The sequence below is a fragment of the Rhinoderma darwinii genome, chromosome 1, assembly GCF_050947455.1.
Source record: "Rhinoderma darwinii isolate aRhiDar2 chromosome 1, aRhiDar2.hap1, whole genome shotgun sequence".
Classification (NCBI taxonomy): Eukaryota; Metazoa; Chordata; class Amphibia; order Anura; family Rhinodermatidae; genus Rhinoderma; species Rhinoderma darwinii.
The window spans coordinates 186,699,098-186,718,821 of NC_134687.1; the positions used below are offsets into that span (position 1 = coordinate 186,699,098).

The following is a 19,724-nucleotide window of genomic DNA, read 5'->3' on the forward strand; positions in this document are numbered from 1 at the left end:
CCATCTGTCCCATATTTCTTGCTAAACCTACTGAATGTATATATTTTAGCAACAAGTAGGGGACAGACGATTGGCAATATAAAGGCAAGATCAGACTACACAGGGCTTGTTTGTAGTCTGTTACCATGGAGACACATAGGTCTACATAGGAGCTGTAGACACAAAATTATAGGAAATTTTAAACCAAAACTATTTGCAAAGTTTGATTGTAAAAGTGTACATACCTGACCGTGTAACATATGTATATGGCAGCTAGCAGTGTGCGAGTATTTAAGGTCCCTTGTTTCCTAGCATTTGTGGGGGTTTAGGCAGCACAGGGGAGCCTAAATCTTGCAGCCTCTAGTCTGGGTGCTGTCTTCTGGACCTGATTGTTTTATGTCCCAGTAACGTAATCACTATGACGCCAATCAAGGGGAAAGTTTGTTTCAGTGAAAACTTTCCTGTGGCTGCACTGTATGTAGAGTTCTTTCTCTACCCTCTGTCTTGTCAGAATGAGAGACGTGTCATTTTTATGCTGCGATTAAAACCGCTTTTGGTCATGTTTCTACCACATTTTCTTCTATGAAATTGCACAAATCATGGCAGAGAAACAGCACAAAAATATGTGCATGTAAATATACCCTTAGGTTTTAAGTAGGGAAGATTTAGGCAATTGTATACTCCATCATCGGAAGATTTAGAGCAATTGTATACTCCATCACCGATAGACTATTATGGGATCCGTTAGACGTATACATCATGAACTCTTTGACCTTTTCAGAACGTATCCGTTAAACGTATCTTATAACAGTTTATGGGTAACGGATTCTGTTGCTAGGTGTAACGTCCACGGCCGCGGACCGTCGTTCCGACTTACCCCTCGACGGCCGCGGCCATGAACTTGTGAGTGCTGGCCGGCATCTCCTTCCTAGGAGATGCCAGCACTCATTTCCACTCCACTCTGCAGCATTCTCTAGGGTGCGCGCGCGCTCGTTCCTGACCTTAAAGGTCACACATGAAAAATATCACCAATCAGCCCTCATCACCCTGGATTATAAAAAGGGCTCTGCCCTTTCACTCCTTGCCTGAGCGTTGTTGTGCATACCCATGTTAGTTTTAGCAAATGGTCCCTTAGTGTTATCCTGTTCCCGTTGTTTTCGTGCCCTGATACCTGTATCGTGTATTACGTGCAGTATTTGTTTCTGTGCCTGAGTGTTGAAGTCGTGTTGTGCCACCTGTCACGCCTGCTGTCTTACACCATGTCTGGTGTCATCTGCCACGCCTGATATCATCCACCACGTGTGGCGTCATCTGCCTTCAAGTTCATCTGTGCCTAAGCCTCTGCTAGTGTCTGGACTATCAAACGTACTCTTGTACTAGGACTTCGTATAGACTATAGTTTGGCCAGCTGCTACTCCGCTACGGCGGTGCGGCCTAGTGGGTCCACATACCCATGGATCGTGACACTAGTCCGTCACAGGCATAGATCACCAAAAGGCTATTATGGCATGCGTTTAATAAATAGATCATGAAAAGCTGTTGAGAAGCTCATGACATATACGTTAAACAGATGTCTGTGATGGATGCCATAAAGTGGCATTTGTCAGTCATAGGCTCCCATTCTAACCGGTTCAGAACCGGGCTATTTTGAGCCTTCAGGACCAGACACCGTTTAGCCATTTTTAGCATGCGTTAGTTAAACGGCTATAACTTTTTAATTTGTTGGGTTAGAGACTTATTTTTTGCGATGTTTTTTTGTAGACAATGCAGGGTTTTTTTTTAATCATTTTTATTCACATTTTGTTTTTCCTATTTCATAATTTCTAGGCTTAAAGATTTAAAATTATTAAAAAAGAATATGCTTTTTTAAATTTCAGTAAATTTTTTCTGTTAATAATTTCGTTTTACCCTATAATAGACCTTTTGTTTGTGATCGTCATTGTCTACTTTAAATTTTGATATATTACATGTCTATTTTAGGGTAATTGGGTCTGGGCTAGCGTTATAACAATGATTGGTGGGGGGGAAAGTTTTTTTTGGCCAGGTATTTTATGTGTAATTATTCTTAAGTTTTTTTGCACTATCATTTTACTTTATTTTACTTTTATTTTTTCATTATCATGGTCTGTCCCTCAGAGGTCAGAAAAGACCTGTGGGGGACTTTATTTTTAATTTTTTCATCTTTTACACTTTATCTTTCCACAGCAGCCTCAGGGGAAATCAACCCTCTTATAGTGACTATTGTCACTAACAGGGCTGTGCTGAGTCTAGTTAGACCCAGCAGCAGCATGCCACTAACGGCACCCGGCGATCATGTGACCAGTCACATGATCACCGAGACCAATAGAGACAGCGGCGCTGCTGCTGCCTCTTTTCATATACACAGCGCTCATTGAAGATCTTCTCCTCAGGGTCCTTGGCAGTCACTGACTGCCGGAGACACGACATTCAGCTGCCCGTTTGCTTGGGCAGCAATCTAAAACCTGAGCCGTAAATGCTCTATGGACCCCCAAGGACCCCGACTGACGGAAGTTTATATACAGCCGGCGGTTGGGAACATGTTAAAGGAAAAATTCTGCGCGGTATAAGTTTTCTTGCGGGACACTTTTGGATAAAATTGCGTGATCAACTACGCTATTTAATCAGCAAAGAAACAGTAACCTTAACGTTGACCGCCGATGGAGGCCAAAAATAATCTGTTGGTATTTTGGCAGCCTACGTTTGACGTATATACAGGGAACAGTGTGAAAAGGGCCTTAGAGTTTTTGTGATAAATATTATTAATTGCATAAACGAACTTATTTTTTTATTCTTTTTAAATAGTTTTTTTTTTAATTACCTCAAAGAAAAAGTAATTTCACAATATACAGAACAATCATATTTCCTATTATGGTCAAGAACATAGTTTCTACTTATAGCTTTTATTTTTATTATTCGTCACTTTTTTCCCCCTCTCTGCTCTTTTCTCTCAGTATGTCAAGCTTTAATTTAAATTCCAATAATGTAACCATTTTTCCCATAATCTAATATATATTGAACAGTTTCCGATCTTACTGGCTATCATTATTTCCATGAAAAAGTTATAATGTATATTAATCACCACTATTATATCTGGAATCCTACAATTCTTCCAATTTTTGGCTATATATGATCAAGCAACCATTAAAATATGAGAGACCATAACTATATCTTTAGATGGATAATCCTCCAGGCCTAAGGACAAAAGTGCGTTTGCTGGATTCCATTGGGATGGATACCCCAATACATTAGAAATCAAACTATATACTTCCAAGCAATATGGACGAGTGTTACTACAATACTACCATATATGCAAATTAGTTCAAACCTCCCTTCCACAACTCCAACATTCGATAGTAGTGTTTGAAAACATTTTCAACATACAATAATACTACCTATAAAGTAAATTCCTATGTTTTACACTCCTAGAAAAATAAAGAAAATATGAATTACCATTGCTTATCTGTAAATTACCTCCTCAAATCTTTCTCCCATTTAAGAACAAAGGAAAAATTATGAGGGCCGAGATTTGTCATTATTGCTTTTTTTTTAATTATAATCATAATAATAATAATAATTTTTATTAGATTATTCCATTCTGCAATATTTTCCTTAACCCCTTCCCGACATTTGACGTATCCATACGGCAAAGTCGGGTAGGGGAAATATGGAAGGGGCTCACGGAGTGAACCCGCTCCATACGATGCCGGTGTCGGCTGTTTGTTACAGACGACACTTCACAGTAACGAGCGGCATCGCGCTCGAGCGTGATCCCTCTCGTTTAACTTGTTAAATGGTGCGGTCAATAGCGACCGCAGCATTTAAATCGTTAGCTCATCGCGCCCCCCGCAATGCAATCATGGGGGGGGGGTGATGGCTGCTATGGCTGCCTGGAGGCCTAATGAAGGCCCCCAGGTCCGCCATCTTTGTGCTCCTATTAAGCGCTTAATAGATGGCTGTCAGAATCACGATATACTGTAATACAGTAGTATTGCAGTATATCGTGCAAGCGATCTAACGATCGCTGGGTAAAGTACCCTAGGGGGACTAATAAAAAAAGTAAAAATTAGTTAAATAAAGTATTTTATTATGTCAAAAAAAATAAAAATAAATTAAAAGTTTAAAAAAAAATCCTTTTCCCATTTTCCCCCTAGAGCAGAGTTTCCCAACCTTTTCCAGCTCGAGGCACCCCAGGAAAAAAAAAAAATTCCCAGAGCACCGCTACCAAAAATTGTTTACAAAACGACAAAAAATGGCTAAAAACAAGCACTACACTCTTAGGCTGGGTTCACACGACCTATTTTCAGACGTAAACGAGACGTATTATGCCTCGTTTTATGTCTGAAAATACGGCTCCAGTACGTCGGCAAACATCTGCCCATTCATTTGAATGGGTTTGCCGACGTACTGTGCCGACGACCTGTCAGGCTGGGTTCACACAACTTATTTTCAGACGTAAACGAGGCGTATTATGCCTCGTTTTAGGTCTGAAAATAAGGCTACAATACGTCGGCAAACATCTGCCCATTCATTTGAATGGGTTTGCCGACGTACTGTGCAGACAACCTGTCATTTACGTGTCGTCGCAGGCCACTTCTTTCAGACGTAATTTGAGCCGTTCTTCATTGAACTCAATGAAGCACAGCTCAAAATTTACGGCTGTCAGAGAAGCCTCGCAAAATGCGAGGAGGAGCATTTACGTCTGAAACGAGGCAGCTGTTTTCTCCTGAAAACAGTCTGTCTTTTCAGACATAAAAGCCTGCTACTGTGTGCGCATACCCTCATTTACGCGTCGTCGTCGTTTGACAGCTGTCAAACGACGACGCGTAAAATGACTGCCTCGTCAAAGAAGTGCAGGACACTTCTTTGAAGCTTAATTTGAGACGTTTTTCATTGAATTCAATGAAGAACAGCTCAAGATTACGGGCGTCAATGACGCCTCGCAAAATGCGGGGAGGAGCATTTACGTCTGAAACGACGGAGCTGTTTTCTCCTGTAATTTCAGACGTAAAAGCCAGTTATCGTGTGCACATACCCTTAGGGTATGTTCACACAATGTTTTTTTGTAAGGCAGAAACGAAAAATCTGCCTCCAAATTCATTTAGGAATTTTGAGTCAGATTTTAAATTGACAGCGTTGTTTGACTTTTTTTTTTTGCTGTGTTTTTTGCCCACATTTTTTTTAAGCCGTTAAAGCGAATGCAAAAACCGCAGACAAAAAAGCACCAAACGAGCGCCGCAGGGTTTTTCTGCCTCCTATTAATTTCAATGGGAGGTCAGAGGCGGAAACCACTCGAAGACCATCAGACCCCCACTCACAGTAATGACCAACAGCCCCCCACTCACAGTAAAATGACCATCTGCCCCCAACTCACAGTAAAATGACCATCAGCCCCCCACTCACAGTAAAATGACCATCAGCCCCCAACTCACAGTAAAATGACCATCAGCCCCCCACATACAGTAATGACCATCAGCCCCCCACATACAGTAATGACCATCAGCCGCCCACTCGTAGTATAATGACTCCTCAGTAAAGAGACCATAAGCCCCCTCCAGTAAAGTGACCATCAGCCTCAGCCCCCCTAGTAAGGCCATCATCAGCCTCCGTCCCCCCAGTAAAATGACCATCAGCCTCCTCCAGTAAAGCCACCATCAGCCTCAGTCGCCCCCCCACCCCGATAAAATGAACATCTGCCCCTCTAGTAAAGTGACCATCACAGAGAGAAGGTGTGCTTACTCCTGGGGAAGGAATAAATAAGGAGGTATAAGAAAAACAACTCCCAGCATGTCCAGGCTATTATTATGTGATATCAATGGACATTACAGGGAGGAGATATAAGGGGGGAGAACTACAACTCCCAGCATGTCCAGGCTGTTGTTATGGGATATCAGAGGACATTACAGGGAGGAGGTATAAGAGGAGAGAACTACAACTCCCAGCATGTCCAGACTGTTATTATGGGATATCAGAGGACATTACAGAGAGGAGGTATAAACGGAGAGGACTACAACTACCAGCATGTCCAGACTGTTATTATGGTATATCAGAGGAGATTACAGGAGGAGATATAAGAGAGAACTACAACTCCCAGCATGTCGACTATTATTATGGGATATCAGAGGACATTACAGAGAGGAGGTATAAGAGGAGAGGACTACAACTACCAGCATGTCCAGACTTATGTGATATCAGAGGACATTACAGAGAGGAGGTATAAGAGGAGAGAACTACAACTACCAGCATGTCCAGACTGTTATGGGATATCAGAGGACATTACAGGGAGGAGGTATAAGAGGAGAGGACTACAACTTCCAGCATGTCCAGGCTGCTATTAGATATCAGAGGACATTACAGGGAGGAGGTATAAGAGGAGAGAACTCCAACTCCCAGCATGTCCAGACTGTTATTATGGGATATCAGAGGACATTACAGAGAGGAGGTATAAGAGGAGAGAACTACAACTCCCAGCATGTCCAGACTGTTATTATGGGATATCAGAGGACATTACAGGGAGGAGGTATAAGAGGAGAGAACTACAACTCCCAGCATGTCCAGGCTGTTATTATGGGATATCAGAGGACATTACAGGGAGGAGGTATAAGAGGAGAGAACTACAACTCCCAGCATGTCCAGACTGTTATTATGGGATATCAGAGGACATTACAGAGAGGAGGTATAAACGGAGAGGACTACAACTACCAGCATGTCCAGACTGTTATTATGGTATATCAGAGGAGATTACAGGAGGAGATATAAGAGAGAACTACAACTCCCAGCATGTCGACTATTATTATGGGATATCAGAGGACATTACAGAGAGGAGGTATAAGAGGAGAGGACTACAACTACCAGCATGTCCAGACTTATGTGATATCAGAGGACATTACAGAGAGGAGGTATAAGAGGAGAGAACTACAACTACCAGCATGTCCAGACTGTTATGGGATATCAGAGGACATTACAGGGAGGAGGTATAAGAGGAGAGGACTACAACTTCCAGCATGTCCAGGCTGCTATTAGATATCAGAGGACATTACAGGGAGGAGGTATAAGAGGAGAGAACTCCAACTCCCAGCATGTCCAGACTGTTATTATGGGATATCAGAGGACATTACAGAGAGGAGGTATAAGAGGAGAGAACTACAACTCCCAGCATGTCCAGACTGTTATTATGGGATATCAGAGGACATTACAGGGAGGAGGTATAAGAGGAGAGAACTACAACTACCAGCATGTCCAGACTGTTATTATGGGATATCAGAGGACATTACAGAGAGGAGGTATAAGAGGAGAGAACTACAACTACTAGCATGTCCAGGCTGTTATTATGTGATATCAGAGGACATTACAGGGAGGAGGTATAAGAGGAGAGACCTACAACTCTCAGCATGTCCAGACTGTTATTATGGGATATCAGAGGACATTACAGGGAGGAGGTATAAGAGGAGAGAACTACATCTTCCAGCATGTCCAGGCTGTTATTAGATATCAGAGGACATTACACGGAGGAGGTTAAAGAGGAGAGAACTACAACTCCCAGCATGCCCAGACTGTTATTATGGGATATCAGAGGACATTACAGAGAGGAGGTAGAGGAAAGAACTACAACTCCCAGCATGTCCAGACTGTTATTATGGGATATCAGAGGACATTACAGGGAGGAGGTTTATTAGAGGAGAGAACTACAACTACCAGCATGTCCAGGCTGTTATTATGGGATATCAGAGGACATTACAGGGAGGAGGTATAAAAGGAGAGACCTACAACTCACAGCATGTCCAGACTGTTATTATGGGATATCAGAGGACATTACAGGGAGGAGGTATAAGAGGAGAGAACTACAACTACCAGCATGTCCAGGCTGTTATTATGTGATATCAGAGGAGATTACAGGAGGAGATATAAGAGAGAACTACAACTCCCAGCATGTCCAGACTGTTATTATGTGATATCAAAGGACATTACAGGGAGGAGGTATAAAAGGAGAGACCTACAACTCCCAGCATGTCCAGACTGTTATTATGGGATATCAGAGGACATTACAGTGAGGAGGTATAAGAGGAGAGAACTACAACTTCCAGCATGTCCAGGCTATTATGAGATATCAAAGGACATTACAGGGAGCAGGTATAAGAGGAGAGAACTACAACTCCCAGCATGTCCAGACTGTTATTATGGGATATCAGAGGACATTACAGGGAGGAGGTATAAGAGGAGAGAACTACAACTACCAGCATGTCCAGGCCGTTATTATGTGATATCAGAGGACATTACAGGGAGGAGGTATAAGAGGAGAGGACTACAACTCCCAGCATGTCCAGACTGTTATTATGGGATATCAGAGGACATTACAGGAGAAGCTATAAGAGGAGAGGACTACAACTACCAGCATGTCCAGGACGTTATTATGGGATATCAGAGGACATTACAGAGAGGAGGTATAAGAGGAGAGGACTACAACTACCAGCATGTCCAGGACGTTATTATGGGATATCAGAGGACATTACAGAGAGGAGGTATAAGAGGAGAGGACTACAACTACCAGCATGTCCAGGACGTTATTATGGGATATCAGAGGACATTACAGAGAGGAGGTATAAATGGAGAGAACTACAACTTCCAGCATTCCCCTGGCTCCATTTCTCACACAACTGCTAACAAAATAAAGAAAAAAAAAGACTTACCCTGCCCAGCGTTAATGGCTCCTCTCCCTCCGTCAGGCTTCTAGTGGGAAGCGGTGGGCGGTACTCGTAACAGACGTCCGCGCGTCACGTCTGCTACGTCGGGGGCGGAGCTTGTAGCAAAAAAAAAATGTTTATTTTTTATTTTTTTTGCAGTGGATGAGCGGAGTGCCATGGCACCCCTGGACGGGTCTCGCGGCACCCCGGTTGGGAACCACTGCCCTAGAGCATAGTAAAAAAAATAAAAATAAAACATAATTGCTATTGCCGCGTCTGTAAAAGTCTGAACTATTACAATATATCATAATTTAACCCACACGGTGAATGCCGTAAGAAAAAAAATTGTAAACGCCAGAATCACTATTTTTTGGTCACCTCATCTCCCACAAAAAAATGAAATAAAAAGTGAACAAAACGTCGCATGTACACCAAAATGGTATTATTAAAAACTACAGCTTATCCCGCAAAAAATAAGCCCTCATACCACTTAATCGATGGAAAAATAAAAAAGTGATGGCTCTCGGAATTTGGTGACACAAAATAAATTTTCTTTTTTACACTTAGGTTTTTACTTGTAAAAGTAGTAAAATATAGAAAAAATAAATAAATTTGGTATCGCCGTAATCGTATTGACCCACAGAATAAAGTGAACATGTTGTTTTAATGGCACAGTGAATTCCGTAAAAGCGTTGCGCAAATTTTTTTTTCATTTTCTACCCCACAAATAATTTTTTCCAATTTCCTAGTACATTATATAGCAAAATAAATGGTGCTACGAAAAACTACAACTCGTGCCGCAAAAAACAAGCACTCATAGGACTATATCGACGGAAAAATAAAGAAGTTATGGCTTTTGGAAGGTGGGCAGGAAAAAACGAAAATGAAAATCTGAAAAAGGGCTGCGGCGGGAAGGGGTTAAACATGGTTCAATCATAAACAGCAAAAAAAAAAACAAGAATACAATACCCAACCCCCACTCATCCCTTTCCTGAGGACAAGGAGAAAAAAGAAACCAGAGATAAATAACTATCAAATATGGGGCCTTAGGGCAATAACTTTGTCCCTAATATCCAATTGGTCAATCCAACTTCTCCATCTATTGCAAAAATATTCATACCTCCCCTTTCAGAGATAGTATGATCTTTCATAAAGCAGAACTCTTAAAACTGCATTTTGCCATTCAATCACTATTGATGGATTTTTTTTACAAACCATTTTCTCAAAATCTGTATTCTTGCCAAGAATAACAACTGAATCACAAGATCACAGCCATTCCCCTGCTTCAGCCCCGGTACTTGTGAGGGATCTCCCAAAAACATAAAACATTCAGAATTCCCCAAAGCCATACCTGAAATACATTAAAATGGTTTCATCTACCAAGAACCAATATCGATGCAGTTTTGGGCATCACCTCATCAAATGAATGAGATCAGCCTGATCTATATTACACCTAGGACAGGTATCATTCTCTGTGTATTCCATACTATACAGACGTTTAGGAGTAAAGTACATTTGGTGTACCAACATAAACTGGGAGAGTCTATGTGAATAATTTAGTGACACCATATTAACCCATTGAAACACTTCCCTCCATCTGACTATATAATCCTTCCCCAAATCTTTGCCCCATTTTTCATTTAATTTGCCCTTACTGGGCTATCTGTATTCGGGAACGTACTTAACTCCTGATACACCAAAGAAGTAACCCTTTAACATTTTCCCTTTTTATACAATTTTGTAAATAATTCCTCCGAACCAAACTTAAAGAATTCTTTATCACATGTTGCTTCCCTAGTGTGAGCTATTTGAAAATAGTGCAAATACATTGATCCTGATAAAATACCGAACTCCCTCTGTAAATTGTCCGAGGTTTTAATTGCCCCATCAGCAAATAAGTGTGATAATTGCGTAATACCTCCCTTCACCCAAAATCTACTATCCTCTACTTTTACAAACTGTTTAAGTAATTCATTACCCCATGTAGGGGTAAATTAACTATACCTAACTCCCAATTTATGTCTCACCGTACTCCATACCTTATACATCATACTAAAAACTTTATAACTAGAAGGCATCTTACTAAGGCATCTGCTTCCAAACTAGCAGGTGGAGCCTCACTGCTATCATGTCTGCCATACATAGCACACATAGAGAAGAGAACATTGTGCTATCTCCTTGTACCAATCCCGTAGAAACAGCAGAACTTCATACAGCAGTAATGAGCAGTGTAGCTGTGAATGCAGCACTGGGGTGAAATATAACACTTACTAGGAAGCTTCAGCATCTGTGTGTCGGTCTGCCTTTCATGCACTCTGCTCCTGCTCCCCCCTGCCTTCTCCATAGATTTCTATGGGCAGACGAAACCTGATCCCTCTGTAAGCTGGTGGTTGGTTTTGTCTAAGAGTCTTTTACATGGGCAAATGATCGGGCAAACAAGCGTTCATATGAATGCTCATTGCCGATCATTGGCCTGTGTAAACAGGACAACGATGCGTCGATGAACGAACAAATCATTCATCGGCTTCGTTGGGTCATCAAAGACAATTTTAAATGTGAATATGGAATAAATCTGGACATTTCAAGGAGGACACCCAGTGTCTAGGTGGTATATACTTTTAAAAATCAAAGGAAGGGAGGTTGACCTGTGATATCTGTTGATATGTGTGCAAAACTTTGTTTATTCCATTGTTTAACCAATTAGAAACATTTCTCTCCGGAGTGAACCAGGCCCAATGGAAAATTCCCAATTTGACACAGTATTAATTTACCCTCTACCATCACTTTGTTCCAAACCTTGAAACCTGCCCTAATGATAACGGGAAGATTATTTTGTAATGTTTGCGATATAGGAGGGCACCATAAAAAAAACTGTAGATTATCTGGTACCATAATATTACATTCCATCTCAATCCAGTGTATTTGATTGCTTCAAAATAGTTGCTTTATAATATGCTACAATACAGTGTCAACCTTACCCCCAATCTTCAGATTTTAAATACATAACCGAAGCCGCAACTCTAGGTCATTTCTCTTTCTTAAAACCGAACGTTAAAAAAATAAAAAAAATTTTTTTTTTTGTGTTTTTCACCATTTTTCCTGAAATAAGACCTACAAAACAAAACGATCAGCTCCAGTTTTAAACAGGGCAAGCCGTGTCCATGCGCCATATTTGGCCATATAAATGTCATAGAGGAGGATCCCCCGCTTGGCAAGCAGCGGCCCTTAAGGCCCTATTACACAGACCCATTTTGTTCGGTGCAACGAGAAGCAATCAACGAGACAGCTCGTTGATTGGCGCTCGTTTGCTCCTGTCACAAAGAGCTATGTATGGGAACGAGCGCTCGTTACTCTGATCGCTCGTCCCCATACATCATCATCATGTCGGCAGCGCCGACAACGATAATATTTTAGTTTTTTAAAACGATACGATCAGCAGATGATTGAGCGTTTGCAATTATCGTCAATGAGCTTTCTATGAACGCTTGCCTGTCCGATAATTGACCAGTGTAAAATGTCCTTTTCTCTGGCAGGCTCAGGCAATCTGGCTGCTGCAGGGAAAATGGCTGGCTGGCCATGGATTCCCCCTCCAAAATCAGATGTTTGAAAGGGGTCTCAAGAACTGGACCCACACCGAGCAGTTGATCTATGCAGCGCCTCCCATATGAAAAGGGTGGTCTAGGATGAGACAAGCCATTTTAAGCAAAGGCTAACCTATTAAAATCAATTCCTACTTTAAACATAATAGCTGAATTTTTGAGCCAGTATTCTGTAAATAAAAATGAAAGGTTATTATGATGAGCTGACAGCACCAGGGAGAGCAGCCATGAGGAATTTCATTTCCCTGCAGCTGCTTTTCCCTATATAGCTAAATTGTTCCAACTTACAGGTTCATATTAGGGAATTGCTGGAAATGCAATCCCCTATTATGTAAGCGAAGGTTCGTCAAAGGTAAAACCTCACTTTACTCTGTCATGCTTTATTCACTATATAGTTTTATAATAAAAAATAAAATGCAGCATGCAAATCATACAATGTTTTCAGAAAGATTTATTAATTCATTTTTCATTTAAAGTAATAGTTTTTTGCTTAGTAAAGCGAGAACTAAACCAGATTGTTGCATGTGTTACAAATTGCTATTTTTTTTTTCCAAATGGGTCCTATTACTAAGAATTCCCATCACATCCTAAATATTATCCTGTCATACTGAAAAGAAAACAAATCTAGAGCTTCTATGGAAGGAAAAGTCTTAAGTGCATATCTGTATGTCATCTCATCAGCTGCAGTTTATTACTGGAGTAGTGTTTCATAAGGCAATGCTATTTACTTGTGCTCAGTACACTATTTTTGGCTTGTACAATACAATGTGAGGCAATTCTAGTGTTTTCAATGCACTTTTTTTATGATGCAAGTCAGTTTGTGTTAAAACAAGCATATGCACCAGAAATAAAATCAGGTTTTTTGCTACTCAGCTCCAATTGAGCGGGAAAAAAAACCAAAAAACAAAAGTTCCAGCCTAAAGTGATGTAATAATGTGATGGTGCTAATACAAGTATGACTTCTTATTTGTCATCTTCTAATAGTTATCAAACATCAGTGCATTTATAATTCCCAGGTCAGCCTCTGGCAGATCAGTCATTTATGACAGCAGGCAATAGATCGGCTGATATTTCAACTCAATGTGGCCAATGGACAGCAAACCAGATCAATTATGGGGAGATATCAAGCACTCATGATATAACAAAAAAGAAAACCTACTCCTATGGACATTATGCACTCAAGAAATAAATAGAACTGGAAAACTTTTCACTATATGTGTTTTTATTTTCTAATATTAAGGACTTATCTTATGCTGGATATAGACTCTAGATAGCTTTCGGCCAACAACTATCTCATCTGACCCCATTCGACTTTTTGCTAGGAAACGACCACTGTAGAAAAACAGTAGTACACCCGTTTCCTAGCAATAGAGGATGCACAAAGGGCGCTATAGGTTAGTAAAAAGTCAAAAAGTTTGGCCCTCTCAGCCACCGTAGAATCATCAGCATACCCGTTTCCTAGTTACGAGGAACGCTTAAAAGAGAGCTATAAATTAGCTGTTAGGCACCGTCGTAAGCTCAACGGACCTGTCTCCTGGCAATAGGGACGCTCAACACATGATACCCAGTAAATAATGTGCAGTCGGACCATCATAATAAAAATATTTTTTTTTCTTTATTGACATGCAATTCTGCGGTTCTATGTGTGTTTTTAATAGATGAAAGTTTTTAGAATGTATTATAGATGCTTTAAACCAAATGTTCTAAAAGGAAAATCGCACTGGTGTAATCCAAAACCCACGCCCCTTTGAATTTATATCCTCTCCATATGACCCCAGCATCATCACTTATTTTGCAGTACACCTTTTGATACATGTTTTATATACCTGCTTAGTGCAAGGTTGAAACGTAATGCAGTTTATTTTAATGGAAAATAAACACATTTAAAATATAGTTCTTATACAAGCCTTTTTTCCACAAAAAATTCTATCTAGATCATCGCTAACATGGGAGCGCCTAAGGCTTCGTTCACATCTGCGCCAGGGTACCGTTCCGACGTTCCTTCGGAGCTTTCCGTCGGAACAGGACCCTGACTGACACAAACGGAAACCGAAGATTTCCATCTCCATCACCATTGATTTGAATGGTGACGGATCCGGTGCTAATGGTTTCTGTTGGTCTCAAATCGATGGAACCCTTGCACAACTGAGACAAATGGAAACCATTAGCACCGCATCCGTCACCATTAAAATCAATGGTGATGGAAACAGAAACCTATGGTTTCCGTTTGTGTCAGTCAGGGCTCCATTCCGACGGAAAGCTCAGACGTTCCGTCAGAACGGAGCCCTGGTGCAGATGTGAACAAAGCCTAAGAAGTAGTTTTTTCTGCCTATCTTTGATTTCTTCAGATAATGGGAGAGCTGTGTCAAGCCAACACCTGGTGTCATCTCTTAAGACCAGCAGACTGTGTACCATAGAGTCAGAGACTCAGCACGCATCAAAATTAAGTTGTGCCGATGAACCAGCATAACCGAGAAGGGCAAGCAATCACAAAATCTTAAAAGTCCTATTTAAGTAAACTATTACTCCTACGTTATTACCTTAGAGGAGCGCCACTCTTTTTTTCCCCCCTTCTTTTCTCCTCTTTCAAGCATTAAACCAAACCAAGATTAGCTTAAATTTCTATGATGATCTAAGTTTGGTTGAGTAGAACCCTGCCATAGAATATATTGGGAAATTAGATAACATCTAGTAACCAATTATATTCCTGTTAATCATCTTTAACCAGTGCAATACTTACAATGGAACCCTACCTTCACTAACATAATGAGAAAATATAAAATCTAGCATCTTCTAGTATTTTTACTTTGAGCAATAAAGAAAAATATCTTCTTTTACTACCTGCAAGCTAGCTGTAGTTGACAGGTATATGTTTATTCTAATTTGAGCTTGTGCCAAATTAGAATAAACATATGACTACCATGTGAATATCTAATACTAGCACTTGGTATTCTGACTCAATGCATAGAGATGAACATTCACAGCATCACTTTGAACTCAAAGTACTAAACAGAGAAAGACGGTAAGAATATCAGATCAATCAACAGCAACTTGGGGATGGTTTCCAGGTAGCAACAAGTGCATGTTTACATTAGGGAAAACAACAACAAGGTAATACATTACAAAGATGTTAGATTTTGCATTTGATAGCCTGTTAATCAAAGGTGGCAATTTACTTCAACATCAACTAAAATTTAAAGGTTTGCGGAGAAATTGGCCACCCCAGGCAAATAATTAATCAAACCACAAAAGCCTGTATGTCTATCATGTACTGCAGAACATTAAAAGTTTATCACCTGGCTCATGGTAATAGAACGGATTACACATAAATACAGTATATGACATCTTCATAGAAATGAAACCCTCAAGTTACTGAATGGCGCGATAAAGAGCAGGAAATTGAAGTAAGTAATTTATGCTGACTTTTTAATTTAAAGCAAAATCTCTGAAGACTGCAGCAACATAGTCCGACTCTGTTTCTTCTGAGCTCTAACAGTAAATGCAAGAGAAACAAGGTGTAATGCCTGATACGGGCCTCTGGATAGCTTGTTTGTGCTTCTGTAATTGGATAATACACTAAAACGTTTGAGCACTGTGCCATGAATGCCACCACTGCAATCACCCACATAGGTAAGAAGAAAGAACCTTTATGTAACAGTCAATGCATGCTGACACATTTTCCTAGTTATCAGTGATCAAAACCTCATAAATATCTGTTTATCTTAGATATGTCCAGAATACATATGCCAGAGTCTAAAATATTCTTGAGCAGTCATAATTTTAAAGCCTGTTTACGTTCCATACATGTTCAATACAGATGAACTAAAATTAGGTAAATTCTAGCTAAAATTATAATGTGCAAAATAACAGTAACACACAATATTTATTCATAAACTAGAACAAACACTATATAAACAGTACAGAAATAAAACAAACTAAAGAGATGTAATAATATAAGTATAAGTAGGTATAAAAACAGTCTCGTCATCTTACAACACTAGTTATCCGTATCTTACATACTTCAAATAATTATCTAGAGAAAAAAATGGGCTGCATATAAAAAGATGTCAGCCAGATATTTGTGTAAAGAATTAATACACCTTTTCTCTGGCTTATGGATTTCTAGCAAATTTCATGTTCTGTGTAATTAACTGTGTGCCAACCTTTGGTATGTTCCATAATAAATCCCTTGACCACATTTTCTGCAGGGTTGGCAGAAATGGAAAGGCGCTATTCATTAAATCACAGAACACACCACAGAAACTTACCACACTGCACGGCTTCCTTGCAAGATTCCAGCACGCTACAAATTTCAACAGCCATCTCTCTCTATGCTTGAAAAAGCCTCCCATATGACTATGATTAAGTAGGATATGGGAACGCTCCAATCAGTGTTTCCCTTTCACTGAAGCCCCCCCCCCCCAGCATTACATGTGGTGTAGGGACAGGGTTATGCCTTTACTTAAACAGTAACCATCTGTTACTTGCAGGAAAGCTGTCTCGTTCTCAGGTTTCCTTGCTTCTTAGCACAATATCTAAGCTTTGGATTGGGTAGGTCCCCCTTTACAACACATACAAAAGTTACAAAAGCTGCAGCAACTTCATCATTAACAGTGTAGGTCCATACCAAATGCTCAGTTTTCTCCAGCTGCTACTCTAGAATTCCAATAACTACAAACCACAGAGGTAGAATAACTTGGAGCTCAAGATGGGTGGCTTTTGGACAATAGCTTTGTAGAACAGACTTGGACTTAATAGATTTTTAAAATTACAAAGTATTATTGTAGGATCAGAATTAAAAACTATAATACAACGTTTCAGACTATGAATTGCTAACTAGGTTATCGTAACATTTGTTACCTATATACAGAGGTAGCCCTTTTTATCTTGACTCTGATAAGTTATCAAGCTGCAGCAAGTTATCACTTAAAGAGGCTCTGTCACCAGATTTTGCAACCCCTATCTCCTATTGCAGCAGATCGGCGCTGCAATGTAGATAAGAGTAACGTTTTGTTTTTTTTAAAAACGAGCATTTTTGGCCAAGTTATGACCATTTTTATATTTATGCAAATGATGAGGCTTTCTAAAGTACAAGTGGGCGTGTCTTGTGTATGTACATCAGGGCGTTTTTACTTCTTTTACTAGCTGGGCGTTGTGAATAGAAGCATATGATGCTGATGAATCGGCATCATCCACTTCTCTTCACAACGCCCAGCTTCTGGCAGTGCACAGACACACAGCGTGCTCTCGAGAGATCACGCTGTGACGTCACTCACTTCCTGCCCCAGGTCCTGCATCGTGTTGGACGAGCGAGGACACATCGGCACCAGAGGCTACAGTTGATTCTGCAGCAGCATCAGTGTTTGCAGGTAAGTCGATGTAGCTACTTACCTGCAAACGCTGATGCTGCTGCAGAATCAACTGTAGCCTCTGGTGCCGATGTGTCCTCGCTCGTCCAACACGATGCAGGACCTGGGGCAGGAAGTGAGTGACGTCACAGCGTGATCTCTCGAGAGCACGCTGTGTGTCTGTGCACTGCCAGAAGCTGGGCGTTGTGAAGAGAAGTGGATGATGCTGATTCGTCAGCATCATACACTCCTAGTCACAACGCCCAGCTAGTAAAAGAAGTAAAAACGGCCAGATGTAACACACACAATACACGCCCAGTTGTACTTTAACGTTAAACACGCCCAGTTGTACTTTAGAAAGCCTCATTTGCATAAATATAAAAATGGTCATAACTTGGCCAAAAATGCTCGTTTAAAAAAAAAAAAAAACGTTACTCTTATCTACATTGCAGCGCCGATCTGCTGCAATAGGAGATAGGGGTTGCAAAATCTGGCGACAGAGCCTCTTTAAGCCATTGAAAAAGTTAAAGTTTCTTGCTACTGTGTATTTAACGCATTAAAAGTCAAGTTAAAGATGGCTATATCTGTATGTAAATCACATTGTAGCAAGTCCTGATGTGCAATAATTGATCAATTTCTGCAGTGCTGGAATTAATTCTGAAAAGGCAGAAATAATGAGTACTATAACTAGCAACTGCTCTACTCTTGTCTTGATGTAGAATTTTTGAAGTAAGAAGTCTAACATTTTAACCAGCCAGTCAAAAAAGAATTTGGCTTTTACTGAAATATTATAATAAAATAGTTTGTTTTAATCCGTCACCACTTTAACAATCTTTTGTTTCTATCAGTGAATGGAAACAATCGTATTTACATTCAGAAGTTGAAAATCCATAATACAACTCACTTCTGAGGTTTTACTACAATCTAGGCAATCCTATGTGAGCTAAACACAGCAGTAGAACAAACCTCCCTCCAGTTCTGGACTCCAGGCACATCAGCGTGCACCTAGAGAGAAGTAAATAGAAATGAGAGTCTCGTTAAAGGCTGTGTACACCTTCGGATGCAATTTATTTTTATTAAGTGAATGTGATATGTATTTTTAAGCAACTTTTAAATTGACTTTCATTAAAAAAATGTTTTACTTTTTACTATACAGCTTCTATGTATGCTGCATACATAGAAGCTGTATCGTTCTCTCTCAGCCGATTCCATCAGTTCAGCTGAACTGATGGCTTGGCTAAAAGCTGGTCCTGCATGTCTCTGACACACAGGATCCAGGTAATATCGATCACATCTAATTTATGAACTTATTTTCCATATACATGTAAAACTAAAATAGTGTCTTTGTTCTCGGTGCTACAGCAACGTCATATATTACACAATGTACACATGTATGGCATCGCTATGTACAGTAGAACTAGAGGATTAATTTTTGGGTTAAATATCATTGATTAAATAAAGTGCCTTAAACAGAAGATTAAAAAAAATAGGGTAAAATGCTTTTTTTTTCCTTTATTGAACATTTTCCCCAAAATAAAAATGACAAAATTAAATTTTAAAATAAATCGGCTCCAATTTCAACCCCTTCCCGCGATTGGGCGTGACTGTACATCCGGAATCAAAGTGATTTCCCGCACTCGAGCGTACAGTTACACCCAAGCTTCAAACTGTCATCATGTCAACAGACATGGTGACAGCGTCCTGATCGCAACTGTCATAGACAGTTGCCGAGCAGGACTCGCAGCACAGGACCAATCAGAGTGGTCCCGTGCCGGCAAGAGCTGTGATTGGCCAGTCAGTACTGACAGGCAAATCACAGTGCATCTCCGTCTCTGACAAGCTCATTCCTGTCAGAGAGCTTGTCAGAGTCGGAAGCAAGTGAAAATACAGTGAAGATTGTTAAAAAAAAAAACAACAAAAAAAAACAGCGATCTGCCCCTTTTCTGCCCCTTTTGTGGCCACTAACCAGTGATCACCCCCTTTGGTGCCCACTGGTTAAGAAAAAGATATAATTATATAATTGCAGTCCCCCACAGTGTCCTTCTGCCGTGCTGTGATCTGTGCCCATCTATCACCTGTCGCAGTACCCGGTCGCCATC

The 19,724-nt window shown here is 40.3% G+C and overlaps 1 protein-coding gene across 3 annotated transcripts in view; it reads right to left on the reverse strand.

Moving 5' to 3' along the window:
• Nucleotides 1–19,724, reverse strand: part of BMPR1B (bone morphogenetic protein receptor type 1B) — a 555,987-nt gene that overhangs the window by 355,778 nt on the left and 180,485 nt on the right. For 2 of the 3 annotated variants that reach the window (XM_075860655.1, XM_075860652.1), the window contains exon 3: nt 18,530–18,630. The exons of the other annotated variant lie outside the window; for it this stretch is intronic. The gene's annotated coding sequence lies outside the window, so the exon portion shown is untranslated. The remainder of the gene's footprint in view (nt 1–18,529; nt 18,631–19,724) is intronic. 3 annotated transcript variants of the gene reach the window in all.